Source organism: Phyllostomus hastatus, unplaced genomic scaffold (assembly GCF_019186645.2).
Source record: "Phyllostomus hastatus isolate PE091 unplaced genomic scaffold, TTU_PhHast_1.1 phas_contig_254, whole genome shotgun sequence".
In the NCBI taxonomy this organism is placed as follows: domain Eukaryota; kingdom Metazoa; phylum Chordata; class Mammalia; order Chiroptera; family Phyllostomidae; genus Phyllostomus; species Phyllostomus hastatus.
In genome coordinates, this window is record NW_025333810.1 from 11,379,309 (window position 1) to 11,396,380 (window position 17,072).

The 17,072-nt window shown below is 41.8% G+C and overlaps 1 protein-coding gene across 4 annotated transcripts in view; it reads right to left on the reverse strand.

Moving 5' to 3' along the window:
- SEMA6A (semaphorin 6A) overlaps window positions 1–17,072 on the reverse strand; it is a 125,823-nt gene that overhangs the window by 77,788 nt on the left and 30,963 nt on the right. Inside the window, exon 1 of one of the 4 annotated variants that reach the window (XM_045837966.1) lies at window positions 6,992–7,271. The exons of the other annotated variants lie outside the window; for them this stretch is intronic. The gene's annotated coding sequence lies outside the window, so the exon portion shown is untranslated. Of the gene's footprint in view, window positions 1–6,991; window positions 7,272–17,072 lie in introns of those variants that run through there. 4 annotated transcript variants of the gene reach the window in all.

Below are 17,072 nucleotides of genomic sequence, written 5' to 3' on the forward strand. Positions count from 1 at the left end.
AAACATTTTCAACTAGTGCAAGAAAAAATGTTTTGAGTAAAGACCTAGGCAATTCTGTGTCTTCACTCATCTTCCTTATCTTATTTGTTTTGACTGCTCTTAGTAAATCTGTCCCCACTGAGTGTCTGCCCTTTTGCCTATCCAGGCAATTCTTTATCCCAGGAGCAAGTACAAAAATTTATCTTCTCTGTGACTAAGTTGACCCTGGCCACTTTGTAAACACAGGCTGTGAAGTCTGGATTGTTTCCAAAACATATTTACTGAGCATCTACTGTGTGACAGACATGTCTCCTCAGGGAACAAAAGAAATCTCTGCTTTCATGTTTATATTCCAGTGGGTTTCCATCCCATTCCTTCCCTCAGTGGCCAAGTGGCCCTAGGTTAGTTTTCCAATTTACGCATTGTTCTCATTCTGAGAAGATGGTAACTGCATTTTGGTGTTTAAGCAAAATTTCATGGACATCTAAATTACTCCTTTTGGGAGTAATTTTTACGAGGGAGGATTGTACTTTTTACAATGTAATTTTAGGAGCATGTCAAGGTAAAAAGGAGAAATAGCCTCTGGTCACTAGTGTTAGTCATTATCTACTTGGTTCCTATCTCTCTCCCCATCTCCACTGAAAACACCTCAAAGAGAGGGTCTCTTTCACTTCTACTTATTGTCAGCAGTTTAAATTGAGCAGGTATTAGTGTCTGTTGATGAGCAAACCACTGTCTCAGGCACTGTGGCCGGAAGAAAAACGAGGGGATGGCAGAGGTACAGGAACTTGGGAGGCAAGCAGCACTCAGGAACTGCTTTGGACTCTTCTCACCCAGCAGCCCTGGTGAGCAGCCCGCCCCCAACCTTGGTTTTCCTGGCCACTGCCTAGGATGAACAATGTACACCAGGGTTTCGGTAACAGTAAGGCTGAGAATTTCTCACAATCAGTTGAATTCGAAGAGTTTGTAAGAATGGCTCTTATTTGGTCTTCTTTTGCTTTCTTCTCTTCCTCTGATCCTTTGTATCTTGCACTGTTCTGCACTGGCCCAGGGTTCTTCCCAGTGCTGTCCCCCACTGCCACCCAACTTCTCTATCCCATTCTTTTTGCTGCCTTGGGATGCCCATTCTTCCCTTACAACACTATTCAAACATCATCTCCTCAGGGGGGTTTTCCCCACTAGACAGTGATCCCCACTGATCCCCACTGACAGTTAATCACTAATGTCTCTCCTTTCTTCCACATGAAAGAGCTCTATCATAACAATCAAATTGACATTATTTGTTTACTAATCTGCCCACACCACTAGACAGTGAACCTGGAAAAGACTAACAAATGTTTGATGGATAAATAAATGGATCAATGAATGAAAAACTGAATACACAGTCTTTGTCCTCAGAGAATTTACAATTTATGGGAGAGGCAGATATGTCAATACCAAACTGTAAAATAAAGTATCAATATATATGCAGTACAAGAAAAATGCTACACATTCTCAGTTTGAATTTTTCCAGAAAGGTGTAGATTGACTAACACAGTTCACTTCTAAATGGATTGGAACCTTGAAACAGTTGCTACAGATTGCACCAGACTTCTTTTAAAAAGACCTTAGTGCTAGCTGGCCTCGGAAACTCTATTATGTATACACTCCCTGTAATATACAGCAGACTGACACAGCATTTGCCTTTGTACTTGCTATTATAGGCTCTTGAAATATACATGAAATGCAAGACACTGGTATTCATATAGTAACATGAACACCTCCATATTCTGAGAAATCCCTGACCTAGTTACATTGCTGAAAGCATAGTTTAAGTGCATGTAATGCCCAGCACATGGAAGAAATTGTTATCTCAAGAAAAGTAAATTTTGCATTCCCCAAGTTCTGTATTATTAAATCTGTGACCTTAATATTGCATTGGAGTAAATTTTTTATTCAATTACATGGACAATGAAATAAGAACTGAGAAAGATGTAGTTGGCCCAGATCCCCCTGGGTGTGAAGATGATATTTATTTTATTTACTTCTGACAATAAAGTTTAAATTTTCACTTAAAGCTCCTACCAGCAAAATAGCAATTCAAACAGAGGTGAATTCTTCAGTCATACTTGGCTTTAAACATTTTGTCATCAGAACTAAGGAATTGAACATTTCTTCCCTATAAATGGGTGGAGTTGGATCTTACAAAATGCTAGATAAAGAAAATTGAATGTGGCCAAAAGATGATTATTGCCAAATTAAACTAATGGATCTGGGGCTTGCTACAATAAACTGTTTCTAATGATTTAATACAAGGAGATACATGGGTTTTCAAATTACGTGTAGGGAAATATTTAGTACCTAAGTTTGAGGAAGTGATCTTTTATACCCGATAGGCCATGAAAGGTGAAATTATAAATGAGGTTGGAGAAAGAATCTTATCTATCTCCCTCCAAAGAACTGATGTTCTAGCTATGTGCTAGGAGACAGACAGGGCTGGGTCCCATACACTGTTTCATGTGTCTTTGTCAAACTACTTGATTTTGATGAAGTCTAATTATTAGTCTTAAGGCAGAGTTAACAGAATGGCATGAAAGTCAGTAAGAACTTTTAGTTAAAAGTCAACTCAGATACCACAAAACCTTAGATAAGATTAAATTTTAACATCCAAACAGCTCTCAACTAATCTCTCTTAACAGGCCGAAGTCCAACTCAAGTGCCATTAATTTAATAACACTCAAATCTAAACACCATAAAGCAAAAGCTTATTAAAAATGAACAAAGAGGCAACTCAGAGTACCAAAAAAAGGGATGGGGGAAGGGAAATGCAGATTTTCCTTCAACAACTCTTGCAGGGTATACATTGCGGATATAATTTCCTTTAGGTCATGTCATTTAAGTGAATCTAGCTGTAAAGCAATTTACACTTTCCAGGATCACTGGAGGCTAAATACCTCATCAACAAATGTGTGTCCCTTACTGGGGGCTTCCGTTTCCTTTCTTCATTTCCTTTCTCCACTTTATGTGACACTACTTTATGTGATTAACATAGCACACAACTTCCTTCTCATTTTCCAACCTCATCCTTTGAAACCAAAAAGTGTGTAACAAACTCCTAAACTTCCTGCCACGTTTCTTGTTTGCTTGCGACTATAACGTGGATTTCTGGCAGTGCCCAGTTAAAGGAAAGCAGACCCTGCTGGCCAGCACCTCTTGCCCCCGAAACCCCCATCCTCATTTGTCTTTGCAGTGCAGACCTGATATTGTAGAAGCAGCTGATTATCAGGAAAGTCAGCTCAGGTAAATTAGCGTAATGAAAAAGATGACTTTGTCTATGACTCTACCTTTGACTAGGCTCAAATATCCACTCAGCTAATGAGCCTTCGATAGGATCCCGGCAGAGGTGTCATCATTCTGCCACTAAAAGCCTTTCCAAAGACCAGCATCCTATCTTTCCTTCTGAAAACTAGGCAACAGCTTAACAGCTGCCAAGCTTCCAAAATGCAAAGAGCAGCAGTTGCCTATCCAAGTTGTGACTGATGGTACAGAAACATGCATGCCTACCTCACAGGTACTCTGGCCTGCAACAAATTAAGGAATAAACCTTTGTGTTGGGCAGATAGCCAGTGTATTGTGGGGGACTGCGGTGGCCCTATAATTATATCCAGACTGATAACCTGATAATCATCCATTCTATTGCTGTGAATGGCTGGTACCCAGGGACTTTAATTTCACTGTGCCCCTCCACCAGATAATGCCTTGGCCCTGTGTCATTTTGTGAAACACACAGAAGGATACAAATGAGTTTTTCTCCAATGATGTTAAATTAACTAATGGACCCTCATTGTGAAACTGGCATAACAATGAGCTCAGCTCTGCCAGTACTGGGTGGACATGTGGACAGCATCTAAGGTGTTGTGAACCTCAGGTATTAAAACAGAGACAAAAACAAAAAGAATCTGGCCAGGGTGAATAACGAACCTATTTAGTGTGAATAGTGATTAACCAAATACTTTATATTTCAACCAGTTTTATTTTAGTATCTTGAGACACAGCTAGAAGACATCTGTTGTACGGACTAAAACTAGGGATTAAGTGAGCAATTTTAATCAGCATCTCCCCCTTTTCTGTGAGTGCTGTGTTTTGTTTCTCTAATCAGAACGTGGTTATCATTCAATGTGGCCGCACATACATTCATTTGCATTAAATGTTGTAAATCTGAACTATCTTAGAATAAAAATAACCACTGTTTACATTACTTTCATTCTAATATAAAAGAGACTGTTGCTTCCAATAATCGGTAAAAGACATTATAATTTGTACAGTGGGGTGACTATAAATTCCAGTGTTGTCACTGTATGGACACTCCCTGTTACACATGGTCTTCATTTTTAATATGTATTTTTCTTTTATTCACTAAAATATTATGGTTTTCATTTTCACACAGCTGAAAAGATAAAGTTCATTCCCATGTGCCCATCAGAAGTCTGTGTGTTCCGGGAAGTTAAAAAATTATAATTCAGCTGTTCCATACTGTATTAAGACTGAAATTTGGCATCCCAGACGTGAATTGCTTTCCAAAAAGCAATAGAATCTTTATTTTTTTTAAAGAGGAAAACATATTGTACAAGCTTAACTTTTTAAAAAAGATTCGTATTGTTTTTTAAAAAAATAAAGTTGCATATGGTTTTATTTAAAGCCCCTTGGGCTTCTGAAAATTAAAAACACATTAATCTAAACTTTTTACCTTTAAAAACAGGCTACTGAAAAATACAAGAGCTGTGGAATCTTTCTTAATCAGTGATCAAAAATACCTGCTTGCCTTTATTTTAGGTGGTGTGTTTTCATAAGGGCTCCCTCTGCCTAAGAGTAATTTATTTTTGCAAAATTACAACATTTTATAGTGTGTTTTCCATGCGTCCAGCTCACATCTAACTCTCTGTGTCTCATGACTCATTTAATCTTCACAACACCTTGAAATACATCCTATTATTAGCCCCGTTTTACAGGTGAGGAGACTTCCTAAGATCCCGCACTACTAAGTGAGGCAGCCTGGATTCGATCCCTGAGCAAGCTGGCTCCAAAGCCCACATTCTAAACTACTACACGCACTGCTCTCTGATCATAGGCATTTCCTGAATCTTCAATTCACTCAACATTTGTTTAAGCAGTACTTGCATGCAGGGCATTGTACTAGAGGTTGGGGGTGGGAGTAAGGATGGGGAAGGTCTGGAGTGGAGTAAGGAAGGAACAGAGTTAAAAACAAAAACAAAAACCAATTTCTACCACAACTTTGTGGGCCAGATGGACATGACTCAAAGACTCTAATATGATATACTAAATCCGTCCTTTTCCAGTCGGCTTGGCCCTTCCAGTTGTGGGGAACTGTAGAGCCCGGAAGTGAGCGTCTCTGAGGCATTTGGGTCCCTCTAGACGGAATGGCTGTGTGCCCAGACCCCATCTTCTTGTGTGAAGGCCCTTTTGTTCCACTGGAGTCGTTTTCAAAGTCAACCCTTCTAAAAATACCCAAAATCTGGTAAAAGTCCTCCCTCACCTATGTCACTGTGCTTGTTATTTCCCGCAGACTCCAGCGGACATCAATAGCAAGGCTTTCGGATGTGGTTGCTTTCAAACCCTGCCTCCTAGCACTCAGTCACACATAAGCCAATTGTTCAGATGCCATTAGCTGAGACCCAGACAGAGATGACAGGTGTAAACAGTTTATAATTTACAAAGTGCAGGATCAGGTTTCTCTGCACCCTGTGCCAGCAGCTCACAGACACACCTTCGCTTGGCCCAGAGTGCGCACGGTACACATTCTTACAGAACCGTTTTCAAACGAATCCTGGAAGGCGTGGGTTCGGTAATGTTCTGCCCGTTTGAATCCCTTTAACTGTTCATTCAAGCTATGCAAAGATACCGGTTCATTTCGAACTTAACATTTCAAAATGTCATGTACAACTAAATAATCACATGTGCCTTTGAACACTCCGAATGCACTGCCTTTCGGCTCTGTGATGCAGTTTCCCCCCCTTTTTTTCTTTTTCCTTTTCTTTAACCCAAGGTGCTGCTGTGCATTCGAGATGGCAGGTCTGAAACGGTTGGCCTTTGCGGAGGCCTGCCATGGTTGCTCTGTGCACAGATGCCGGGTTTCTGACACCTTTTTAGTCTGTCCTACTTAGCTGCCTTCTGCGTTTTTCAGTGCTGACATGTTTCAGTAAAACTTTGACTAACTGGAATACTGGGGAGTGGGGGGTTCGGATTGAATGATGTCCTGGTTAAACTGAAATTTATTTAGAAAGCCGTTGTTATTGAAAATCTTTCCAAAGTACATCAGCCCATTTTTCTCTGGAGTGAGGCTGCACTGCTGGAGAAAAATTGTACCTAGCTGTTTGGAAGGGCTTTGAAACACATTTAGCAAAGCTGCTAACTGCTCTTCAGTCCTTCCTCTGGCGTGAAAGCAGCCCCACTCTGGCTTGATGAAGCAGCTAGAATTCTAGACCCTTACTACGTCCTTTCTTCCCTAGTCAGAGGCCTGACTTCCTACCCGGCACACGAAACAGAAGCCAGGAGGCCACCGGCCCTCACCTTTCCTTCCTCCACCTCCATGCCTCACTCTCTCCAGGCTCCACTTGCATTAGGGCGACTGACCTCTTCTTCACCCATGCTCGAGATCATTCCCTCCGCCTCCCCAGAGGCTGCCCGTCACCTTGCCCCTTCTCTGATAATTTCATTCACTCACAGTCCTGTGACATGCCCATAAGCTTGTCTGTCTGTTTCTCTTCTCCAAACAAACCTTTCTCCTTCCCTTGAAGGCTATGGCCTACCTCATTACCAAACACCTTGTAAGGTTAGTATAGTCATGACCTGAACTTACTTTCTAACATCCATTCATTCTGCAGCTCTGTTCCCCTCTCCTGTAAGTCCACCGACACTGCTCTCACAAAGGCCATCAATGATTAGCTACCGAATCCAATGCCTTCATCTCAGCCAGCCTTGTCGATTCTTCCTAAATACAGCTAAGATGCCTTACCTTCTTTCCATCTCTGCTGCTACCACTGTTTTGTAGAACTTCTGGCGTTTAGAGGATAATCCAGATCTCGTCACTCCCCTTCACTGCTTCCCTGGGCCCTTGGAGCAGCACTGCAACTTCCCTAAACTCTGACTTCCCTAAACTGGCCCAGAGCCCTGTAGGCTCAGCTCGGCTCCGCTCCGGCTCCGGAGGGACCTGCCCCTCCTTTACCAATTCCAGGGGCCTTAAAGACCCTAGAGCTCCTTCTGGCCTGAAGGTTCTGCCTAAGCAGGCAGCTCTTCCTCCCGCCTTCCCCTGGCTGGCCCCTCCTCCTTCTGCAGTTCTTAGTTCAAAGGTTACCTCCTGGAAAAGCCCTTCTGTGACCAACCATCTGGGTGGATTCCTGACACACCCCCTCCTCACCACAAGACTCTTTTTCATGGCGCCCTATTTTCCCCTTCATGCCAGTGACCACAAGCTGTAAGGGCAAAGGCACTCGTATGCCTACTGGTTGAATTATCATTTGCTTCCACTAGGCTGTGAGCCCTGTGAATTTTTGCACCATATCCTTTTTATTCACCAGGGTACACCCTGTATCAAGCATGTAGTTACTGTACAACTGAATGAACAGATGAAGACTTTATATTTTTACAGCAGAAGGCCTTTCTACTAGAAGGACTACAGAAACCTAACCAGAGACACAATCAATAAAGAACAAATAAAAAAACTTTCTGGCACTTGAAATGCTTTACTCATCTTTACGTACGTGTAAGTCAGGCCCCTCAGCTGGGAGGAGAAAAGCACTTAGCATAATCAAGTATATGTCCTTCTATAAGGAAATAAGGATCTAAAGAGAGTCAGACAACGTGCTAGGAGCAGGGACTGGGGTGGCCCGAAAGGAGGGCGGCCTGGAGAAGGACAGCACTGGCACAGTCAAGCAGAGTGCAGAGTGGAAAGGAGAAGCCTCACCGTGGGGGTCATTTACCCAGCCCCAGACGCTAAGGTCAGACCGAGTCATAAGGTCATTGACCTGCCTAGAAATGGAAGCTGAGGAGCAAGGGGTACGGAAGTGTGAGTCTGCATAAACATGAAGTTGGCTTTATAGCGGCTGGTTAAGGGAAGAAGACAGGAAGGATTTGGGTGGAGAGGACTAGAATTGCCGTGATGAGCAAAAGACACGGTGGCATCAGGAAGTTGTTGTGAGCACATGAGTGAGCAGCAAGTTTCTGGATAGGCATGTGATCTTTGGATTTTGAACTATTAGAAACTGTAATCAAGGTAATGTTACAGTTATACTGACTTGGTATCCAATCAGAAATGCAGGGTGACTGGGCTGATGATGCTTTGAGTATCAGATGGGAATATAAATCTCAGGAAAGAGAGCTGCTGTCAACCTGATGGAGATGATGAGTAACAGCTCATCAGCTGGGGTTCAGCCAGAGCCCAGAAGCACCGCCATTTATGCTGATGTCCTGTCCACGCTGGGGGCTGGTGCTGAGTTGAGGGGGAAGATGGAAATATGCAGTACCTTGCAACAAGTGTTTCAGTTTTGCACAGCTTTTTAGTTTTTAATAATTTTTAACAACATCAAAAAAAAAGTTTAAGCCCACCCTCAAATCAACTCCAACCTAGTTTCCCAAAAGTAAATTATTTCAGATAAAGATACCCACCCACCTAGCTTTTAATTCACTAAGTTCCGTCTACCTGTAAGGAACTTAATAATTTCCTCTGCATGAAGAAGTTCTCTAGAGCCCTGACTCCTGTGGCTCAGTTGGTTGGGTGCCATTCCTCAAAGTGAAAGATTGTCGGTTCAATTCCCAGTCAGGGCTCATGCCTGCGTTGTGGGTTTGGTCCCAGTTGGGGCATGTACGAGAGGCAATTGATTGATGTTTCTTTCTCAAATCGATGTTTCTCTCCCTCTCTTTCTACCTCCCTCCCCCTCCTCTCTCTCTAAAAACAAATAAACACAATCTTTTTTTAAAAAGTTCAGTTAGCGGTTAGAAAACACACTTTAAGCACAATGGTGGAGCAGCAACCAGCACCAGGGAAACTGCCTTCATTTCCCTCCACCGCCTGTTGCAATTAGATTAGTTCTGTGGTATCATTTTATGAGTGATTGGAATTTAATTTTAGTTAGGAAGAGCGGACTCCATTGTTTACTTACAAACAAACAAAAAGAATCTTCTGCCCAGCACTAGGATTCCTGCTTGGCTGGTTTTAAATAGATGAGGCTGACCAGATATTTACCATCAGCTTGGTGAAGAAAGAGACATTGTCCTAGGGAGCCCGAGCCATGGGAACCCAGTCCACAGTGATGCATTGCTAACTCGGAGTGGGCTATGACCAATCAAAGTCTCACTGTACATATTGCGGAGGTGGGACCAACACAGGAAAAGTCCCTACGTGCCAGCACGCTGGGAAGAAATCATTGCAATATAATTGTGAAACAAGCCCTGGCAGGCAAACAGCAAAACAGCCACAAACTGCAATATGCTTATCAGGGTTTGACCAAGAAAAAGGCCCCCGATCTTTCAGAGGACACTGGCAAAAATCCCAGGTCCTGCAACTCCTGAATAAGCTCCATGTGCAGGGTTTCCTTCAGGTACTGCATTGTCAGCTGCGAGAGGTTCTCAGCGGTCAAGGAACAGCTGCACAATGCAAGCGGCCTCTGAATGGCTGAGGAGCTTTTTTATTCAGACCTCGTGTGATTTAAAAAAAACCCCCACAAAACTGGTGTTCTTTTGTGCTTTACAAAAGCAGTACTTTCCTGGCTCCAAGTTTAAGACTCATGGACTATTAGGAAAGGCAAGATGGACAATGTATTAGCATTTGTGAGAGAAAAAAAAGGCATAGGCGTTCCTTAAAAATCAAGTCCATAATAAGAGCAGCCCAGTATTTGGAACACCTGCCTCGCCAGAAGCAGCTCCAATAGCAGTTAGGAGGTAAGTATTTTGACTCCTGTGTTTTTGAAGGAAATCTTTTGGCAAGAATCTCTTTCACACACACACACACACACACACACACACACACACACTCACATGCACACTCACAGAGATATAGCGATAGGAAGCTGCAGCATTTATTCATAATAAACACATTTCTTTAAAAGGCAGTAATAGAAACCAGACTCACAGAGCTAGAAGAACATCTAATATACGTCAGCCTGCAAAGTAGCAGCCTGTCCTTCTGGAAAGGTTAAGTGACTTGTCCAAAAACACAGATACTTCACAAATAAACAAGTTCTTAACACCCCTGTAGGAGGACGTGCTGGAGCTCCCTACTGCTCTGCGTGTGAAGCAGTGTCTGTGGCCAGTGGAGATCAGATCACGGTGGTGCCATCAATGCGTTCCGGGCTTGGACCCCAGCGCTCTGGTTTTCCAGTTTTGTGACCGAGCGGAAAGTCTTTCACTGTTCCGAGTCCCCACTGATTTAACTGTGCAGTGGGGATAACAGCAACACGTGCCCTGGGGGCGCCTGCACAGATTGGGCGAAGTGTAGCAAGCACTAAGGATATGTTGGTCACTGTGACTGTTACTGTTAGTAGGAGCAGTAGTGGCATTTTCACCTTCTCGGGAATTCTAATGTTTTGCAAAACAAACAAACAAACAAACAAACGAACAAACAAACAATCAGGGAGAAGTTTCAGAGGGGATATAAAAAATAACCACAAAGGTCTGTGAGTAAGCACATGAGGAATGTATGCAGGTAGGTCACACAAGCAAAATGCTTGTTTTATCTGCTCTTAAAAACTTAGGCCACATGCTTTGTGGGAATAATAGTCTGCGGTCTTCACACAGGAACATTACACTTCTTATCTATCTCCTTGTGCTCAATGGTTTGAGGTTTTTTTTCCCAATGTTATTGATAGGCATTTGTTCTTTAAAAACATTGTATCTTCCCAAAATGACTTATTGCTGGGCGTTTTAATTAAAAAAAACTTTTCAATTTCTTTATGTTTAGAGAGAGGGGAAGGGAGGGAGAAAGAGAGGGAGAGAAACATTAATCGTAGGAACCTCGACCTGGGACTGAACCTGAAGCCCGGCATATATGCCCTGAGCGGGAACCAAACTGGAGGCCTTTTGCTTTGCGGAAGACACCCAACCAAGTGAGCCACACTGCTCCGAGCTGGGCATTTTGATTTCCCTCCGATGATGGGTATGTATCTTGAAGTAATTAATTTGGATGACCAAGATGCAATGCCCTTTACTCCCCTGAGATGTCAACCTCACACAGTGGAGGCACCCAGAGGGCTGGGATAACGAACCGCTCTCAGGCCCTTTGTATTCCGTGTTTCCCAAGCTCCTGTGGCACTGTCGTTTTCCATGAGTTCTCAGGATAGTTCTGTTCAGAGACAGAATTTCAGCCAGCGTTGTTTGATGGGGTTTTGATTTCAACGACAATCTGTAATGTTTTTGTCTGTTATCTTATTTAACCTGTTATATATGTTAGAATATACTACTTAATAGCTGCTTTTCATGTACTTATATTAATCCTGGAGCTGTCAGTATTTTATGGAAATCATTCATTAGTACTAAGAAAGTAATGCTTTCAATTATGCGTTCTGCAATCAAGCAAATTTTTCTTCATTATATAGTCAGAAGCCACATAATGACGTTTTTGTCCTTTTCAGTTGGTGTGTTGAGCACCAAATTGGTGTGCCTCAAGAATTTTTAAAACATGCAGTACCTGACTATTATAGTCAGGGGCACTGACCCCTTTTCCCTTAGATTGTCAAATAAAAAGATGACAAAAGCTGCCCTGGCTGGTGTGGCTCAGTGGACTGAGCACTGGCCTTTGAACCAAAAGGTCGGTGGCTCAATTCCCAGTCAGGGTACATGCCTGGGTTGCAGGCAGGTCCCCAGTAGGGGGCGCATGAGAGGCAACCACACACTGATATTTCTTTCCTGCTCTTTCTCCCACCCTTCCCCTCTGTCTAAAAATTAAGTAAAATCTTTAAAAAGAAAAAGATGACAAAAGCCAACTTCACAATAACCATCCAGTGTGAATGAATCAACATTATATCTTTTTTTTGTTAGTTTGGCAAAAAACATATTTTTTCTTGTGCTGCAGATTTTAGTAATTAGTTTATGTGTGCTGTGAGATGAAAAAGGTTGAGAAGTGCTGGGATATACCATCTAAGCTTGTGTAAGGACACTTTATGGTATTTGTACAAGGATAAAATCACCTAACGACACATTTCGCAAACACATCCCCATTGTTAGGCAGTGCATGACTATGTAAAAAGTGCAATTTTTACATCTGCACCTTATCCTTCCGTACCACCACAAACCAATAACCCACCTTTGGAAATGAGAACAAATAGCATTTCTTCTTCAGCACAAGATAACTTTCTACAGTGGGGTTTTAGTTGTGATGATCCCGGCAAGCTTTATGTGGTACTTCTGCTTCCTAAAGCTGGAGGTGATACTGGGTTGCTTTTGCAGTGTTTGGTTCCTCTCCTGGAACATAAGTCATATATTCCTAATTCTAAGACTGTTAAAAATCTACAGACTCTCCTGGCTGGCGTAGCTCAGTGGATTGAGCTCGGGCTTGCGAACCAAAGTGTCGCAGGTTCGATTCCCAGCCAGGGTACATTCCTGGGTTGCAGGCCATAACCCCCAGCAACCGCACATTGATGTTTCTCTCTCTATCTCCCTCCCTTCCCTCTCCAAACATAAATAAATAAAATTAAAAAAAATCTACAGACTCTTGAATATGCACATAATATGACATGCTATGAAAAGGATCCTCTCCATTTTGCAATCTGCGAACAGAACAAATCATGGACAGTCCTTGCTTGTAAGGACTGGCTTGCCCCTGCAGCTGAGCTGGGGGTGCAGCACCACCATCTGCACTCATAGGTTACACTATAAAGAAATGGCTCCCAGTATTGTGACATGGTGATTGTGTGCCTTCCATTGCAATACATTTTAATAATTCCTCTAATGCTGATGTGTGTGGCCCTTCTTTAATTTGTGCCAGATTAATTCCCCTCAAATCACACATAAACATAAAAATAACCGATGGATTTCCTTCAGCATCAACTACTAGATTTTTTTCACTACTAGAATTGTTAATGCCATTTTCATGCTCAGATTAAATGATTTACAGGTCTTTGAAGTCTATGTACTTTACATTTTAGTTTATATTTTACTTCGGTCCTAGAATTTCTTAACCTCTTGATTTTTATATGAAATTTTAATTATTTAGGTCAACAGTCACATCAGTTATTCTTTCCAGTGTATCTTAAGCTGGCACGAGATATAGAATGCATTGTATCGCTTTGTCAGGTTAATTTTTAGGGTGGTGAATGTTCTTGAGATTTTTCTGGTCTCATTGTTCTGTCTTTCTATCACAAGTTCACTTCATCCTAAATCATTTGTTGTGCTAAACTATATTTTTATAAAACTCATTTTCTTACACTATAACTTCTTGGTTAGGTAAAAGATCGATCTTTTTTATACACTTAGTCTGACATTTTCTTCAGTATGAGGTAGTTTTCAGATCTCACTGTTTTCAGGGCATTGTGGTTATTGTGACACTAAGAGATACACACGTGTATTTTTTTAATTGAGAAAAGTATCCGTTGTCGCGTTTTTGATTCACAATCATTCCAAATACTATTTTTAAAGTAGATGAGTACAAAAATTATTATGGTAAAAGCAGACCCTGTCGTCATTTGGAACTCTGTCTCGGAGGCCGTTTCTGCCTCTGCCCCGTGCAGCCCCCAGGGTAGCGGAGGTCTCTATCCCTGGATGAGTTCCTGCTGCAGGTGCGGACGATGACCCCCTGATTTTAGGCTGTAGCTTCTGTTCCAGTCACTTCTACTGGGAGGGGCTGGCCCCTTGTCACACTCTGAAATGGAGAAGAAATAAACTCCCCCATCATTCCCACGTGTCATTTTACTCTCTCACTACCAGAGCTGTGCCTTGGCAAGATAAGGGGGTGGGGCACGCAGCTTGCACTGGACTTTTGCGCCAAGATTCCCTCTTTGCTTACAATCAGGCATCACTTGTATTTCATGGAGACTGAAGCTGTGTGTGCGCGCGTGTGTTATATACCTAATTTCAAGAGGGAGTGAGAGAGAAACTTGGCCCAAACTGTCTATTTTTACTTGTTTTTGCCTTGGCAGTTTATTCTCATCACACTGGCAACAATACCAGCCAACAACTTCTTCACATCAGCATCTTCTGGCACTTGGATGACAGTGTATTTCTGCACGGCTGAGTGCAGACAGGAAAAAGCCTTGTGCAAATAATATTTCCCATTAGCAACACTGAACTGATAGCAAAGCTCTCCATCCATCCCAAGTCAGTAAAACTCACAATCATGATAATATTAATGATTATGTTCTTGACAATGCAAATGGCTTATGGGGGAGATTGTTCTGCCCCACTTGATACTAATCGGGGCAAAATAAAGGAGGCAGCTCTGGACCATGTCTTTCTCAGGCTGCAGATGCTTGATAACATTCATACGGATCATTAGTGGGGGTTGGGGGTGGAGGGCAAACACGAAAACAGTTGAATCACATGCTGGCCTGGCTACACAAAATGCTAATTACTGATGATCACTGTATCCATGCACTGTAAACATTCAAAATCAGAATTCAAATTAATTTATACAGGTCTTTAATATAAACTTGTTCTGTTTGTTCTCAGAAGTCCAATTATGTCTATTGTGTAGGAGGTACGGGGGAAGGTAGAGTCACCAAAATTATTATTATTTATTTTTAAATGATAACTAGCATTCAAGGACATTTCGAAGTACTATTCTTAAACAGAAGCAACCCCAGACTAACCTGACTAAATAAAGGGTTAGTTACGGTGCATGCCCTAGTGCTGTGGCTGCCCATACGAGTTCACCCTGTCAGCACCACGCTCATGTTATTGTCATTACAAGTTCAAATGCTAATTAGTAGTTAGAGTGAACCTGGTAGCATCTCACACATGAATGGGTATCTAGGGCAGAAAAAAATCTTAAGTTCCTTAAGATGCTTTATTTATCCAGTTAAGAAGTCTCATGTGCAGAAAAGCACGTCATGTCTTGGTAAATGCATTGGTGGTTGTCCCTTTGTTTTCTTCTCCAAGTTTTCTGAGGATTCAGTCCCAGCTGCTGGGAGGGTAGTTTGGACAGCCATCAAAAACTAAAAGTCTCTTTTTATTTCCTCTTCATATGAGATGCAGGAATTGTGGGATTTTTAAGACTTTGCATAGGGAGTTTGGGATCACCATTTCTCATATCCTTTACAGCTGTTATTTGCTAACCAAATCATGTAAAGGTCTAGGAACCATCCATGGAAGCTGCTACTATAACTGACCAATATTCTGGTGTATTTGTAAGTCAGAGATCTGGACACTTCTTTGGGAAATAAAGTATCTTCTAAAGGACACTCAGCATCTCCCCTTTCCTCTTCATTGCTCTGGTGTTTTCTTTCTTCCCAACAGACCCCTCCCCAACCTCTTTATATACAGATATTATTAGTTTACTTTTATTGTTGACACTATTACAGATGTTCCCCATTTTCCCTCCTCCACAGCTGATGCCCCCACCCCTGCCTTCACCACATCATTGTCTGTGTCCATGGACTTTGCATATATCCATGTATGTTCTTTGGCTAATCTCTTCCAGTCCCCTACTCCCTCCCCTCTGAGATCTATCAGTCTGTTCCGTGTGTCCATGCCTCTGGTTCTATTTTGTTTGTCAGTTTACTTTGTTCATTAGACCCCACATATGAGTGAGACCATGTGGCATTTGTCCTTCTCTGAATGGCTTATTTTACGTAGCATAATAGTTTCCAGGTCCACCCATGCTGTGGCAAAGGGTAAGATTTCTTTATTTTTTTATAGCCGTGTAGTATTCCATTGTGTAAATGTACTGCTGGTTTTTTATCCACTCATTTACTGGTAGGGACTTGGGCTGTTTCTAGACAATGGCTATTGTAAGTAATGCTGCAATGAACATAAAGGAGCTTATATTCATTTGAATTAGTGTTTCAGGTTTCTTTGGATAAATTCCCAGAAGTGGAATTGCTGGATCATAAGGAAGTTCCATTTTTAATGTTTTTGAGGTATCTCCACACTGCAATCCACTGTAGCTGCACCAGTCTGCATTCCCACTAGGGTTCCCTTTTCTCCACAACCTCACCAGCACTTGTTGTTTGTTGATTTATTGATGATGGCCATTCTGACAGGTGTGAGGTGGTATCTCATTGTGGTTTTAATGTGCATGTCTCTGATGATTAGTGATGTTGAGCCTTTTTTTCATGTTTATTGGCCATCTGTATATCTACTTTGGGTCCTTTGTCCATTTTTAATTGGATTGTTTGTCTTCCTAGTGTTGAGCTGTATAAGTTATTTATGTTTTGGAAATTAACCCTATATCAGGTGTTTGCCAATGTTTGATAATCTTTTAAAATGACCCCAATGTCCCTTTATTTTTCATTAATATGATTCAGGAAAAAAAACTTGTTCTGTTATGACTGTCATTGAATTCCTTTAATTCATAGAGGTAGTGACTTTCTATTTCATAACTACCTACATTTTACCTGACATTTTTGAAAACTCCCAGGACCCCTGAGTTCAGTTAAACCACCTCCTCTAGCGCCCGCCTATGCAGCAGCATGTGGACAGAAGGCCCGGCTCAGGAGAGGCTCCCCTCCTCTTACCGTGTCTGAGGCAGTCTTCAAACGGCACCTATGTCTCCATTTTTTGTTTTTCTCTCGGTCTAGTTCCTACTGAAAATACATTTTCTTCCTGAATAATTCTCAATACCCTTGAAACATAACAGGCTATGTAGAAATATACACTAACATAAAACGTTTACCCTTAACAGCTAGACTTTAGATAAGGCCAACGGTATCATTTTTAAATTCAGAGTGGCCCAGACTAATCAGCGTGTGATAATTTATTAGATCTTCTCTAAAGGTTTATAATCTGACTAGTTTCCTGACCTTTTAGGGCTGCTCAACCAAGATTAGGGAGCAGAAATACCACTCCCCACATGCTGATATGAGTTTGTGCTGGAAGAAGAAAAAAAAAGTAAATGGGACAACATGGTGAAACTGGCATGTATTTCAATAATGTGACCAGGCCTCAATGTT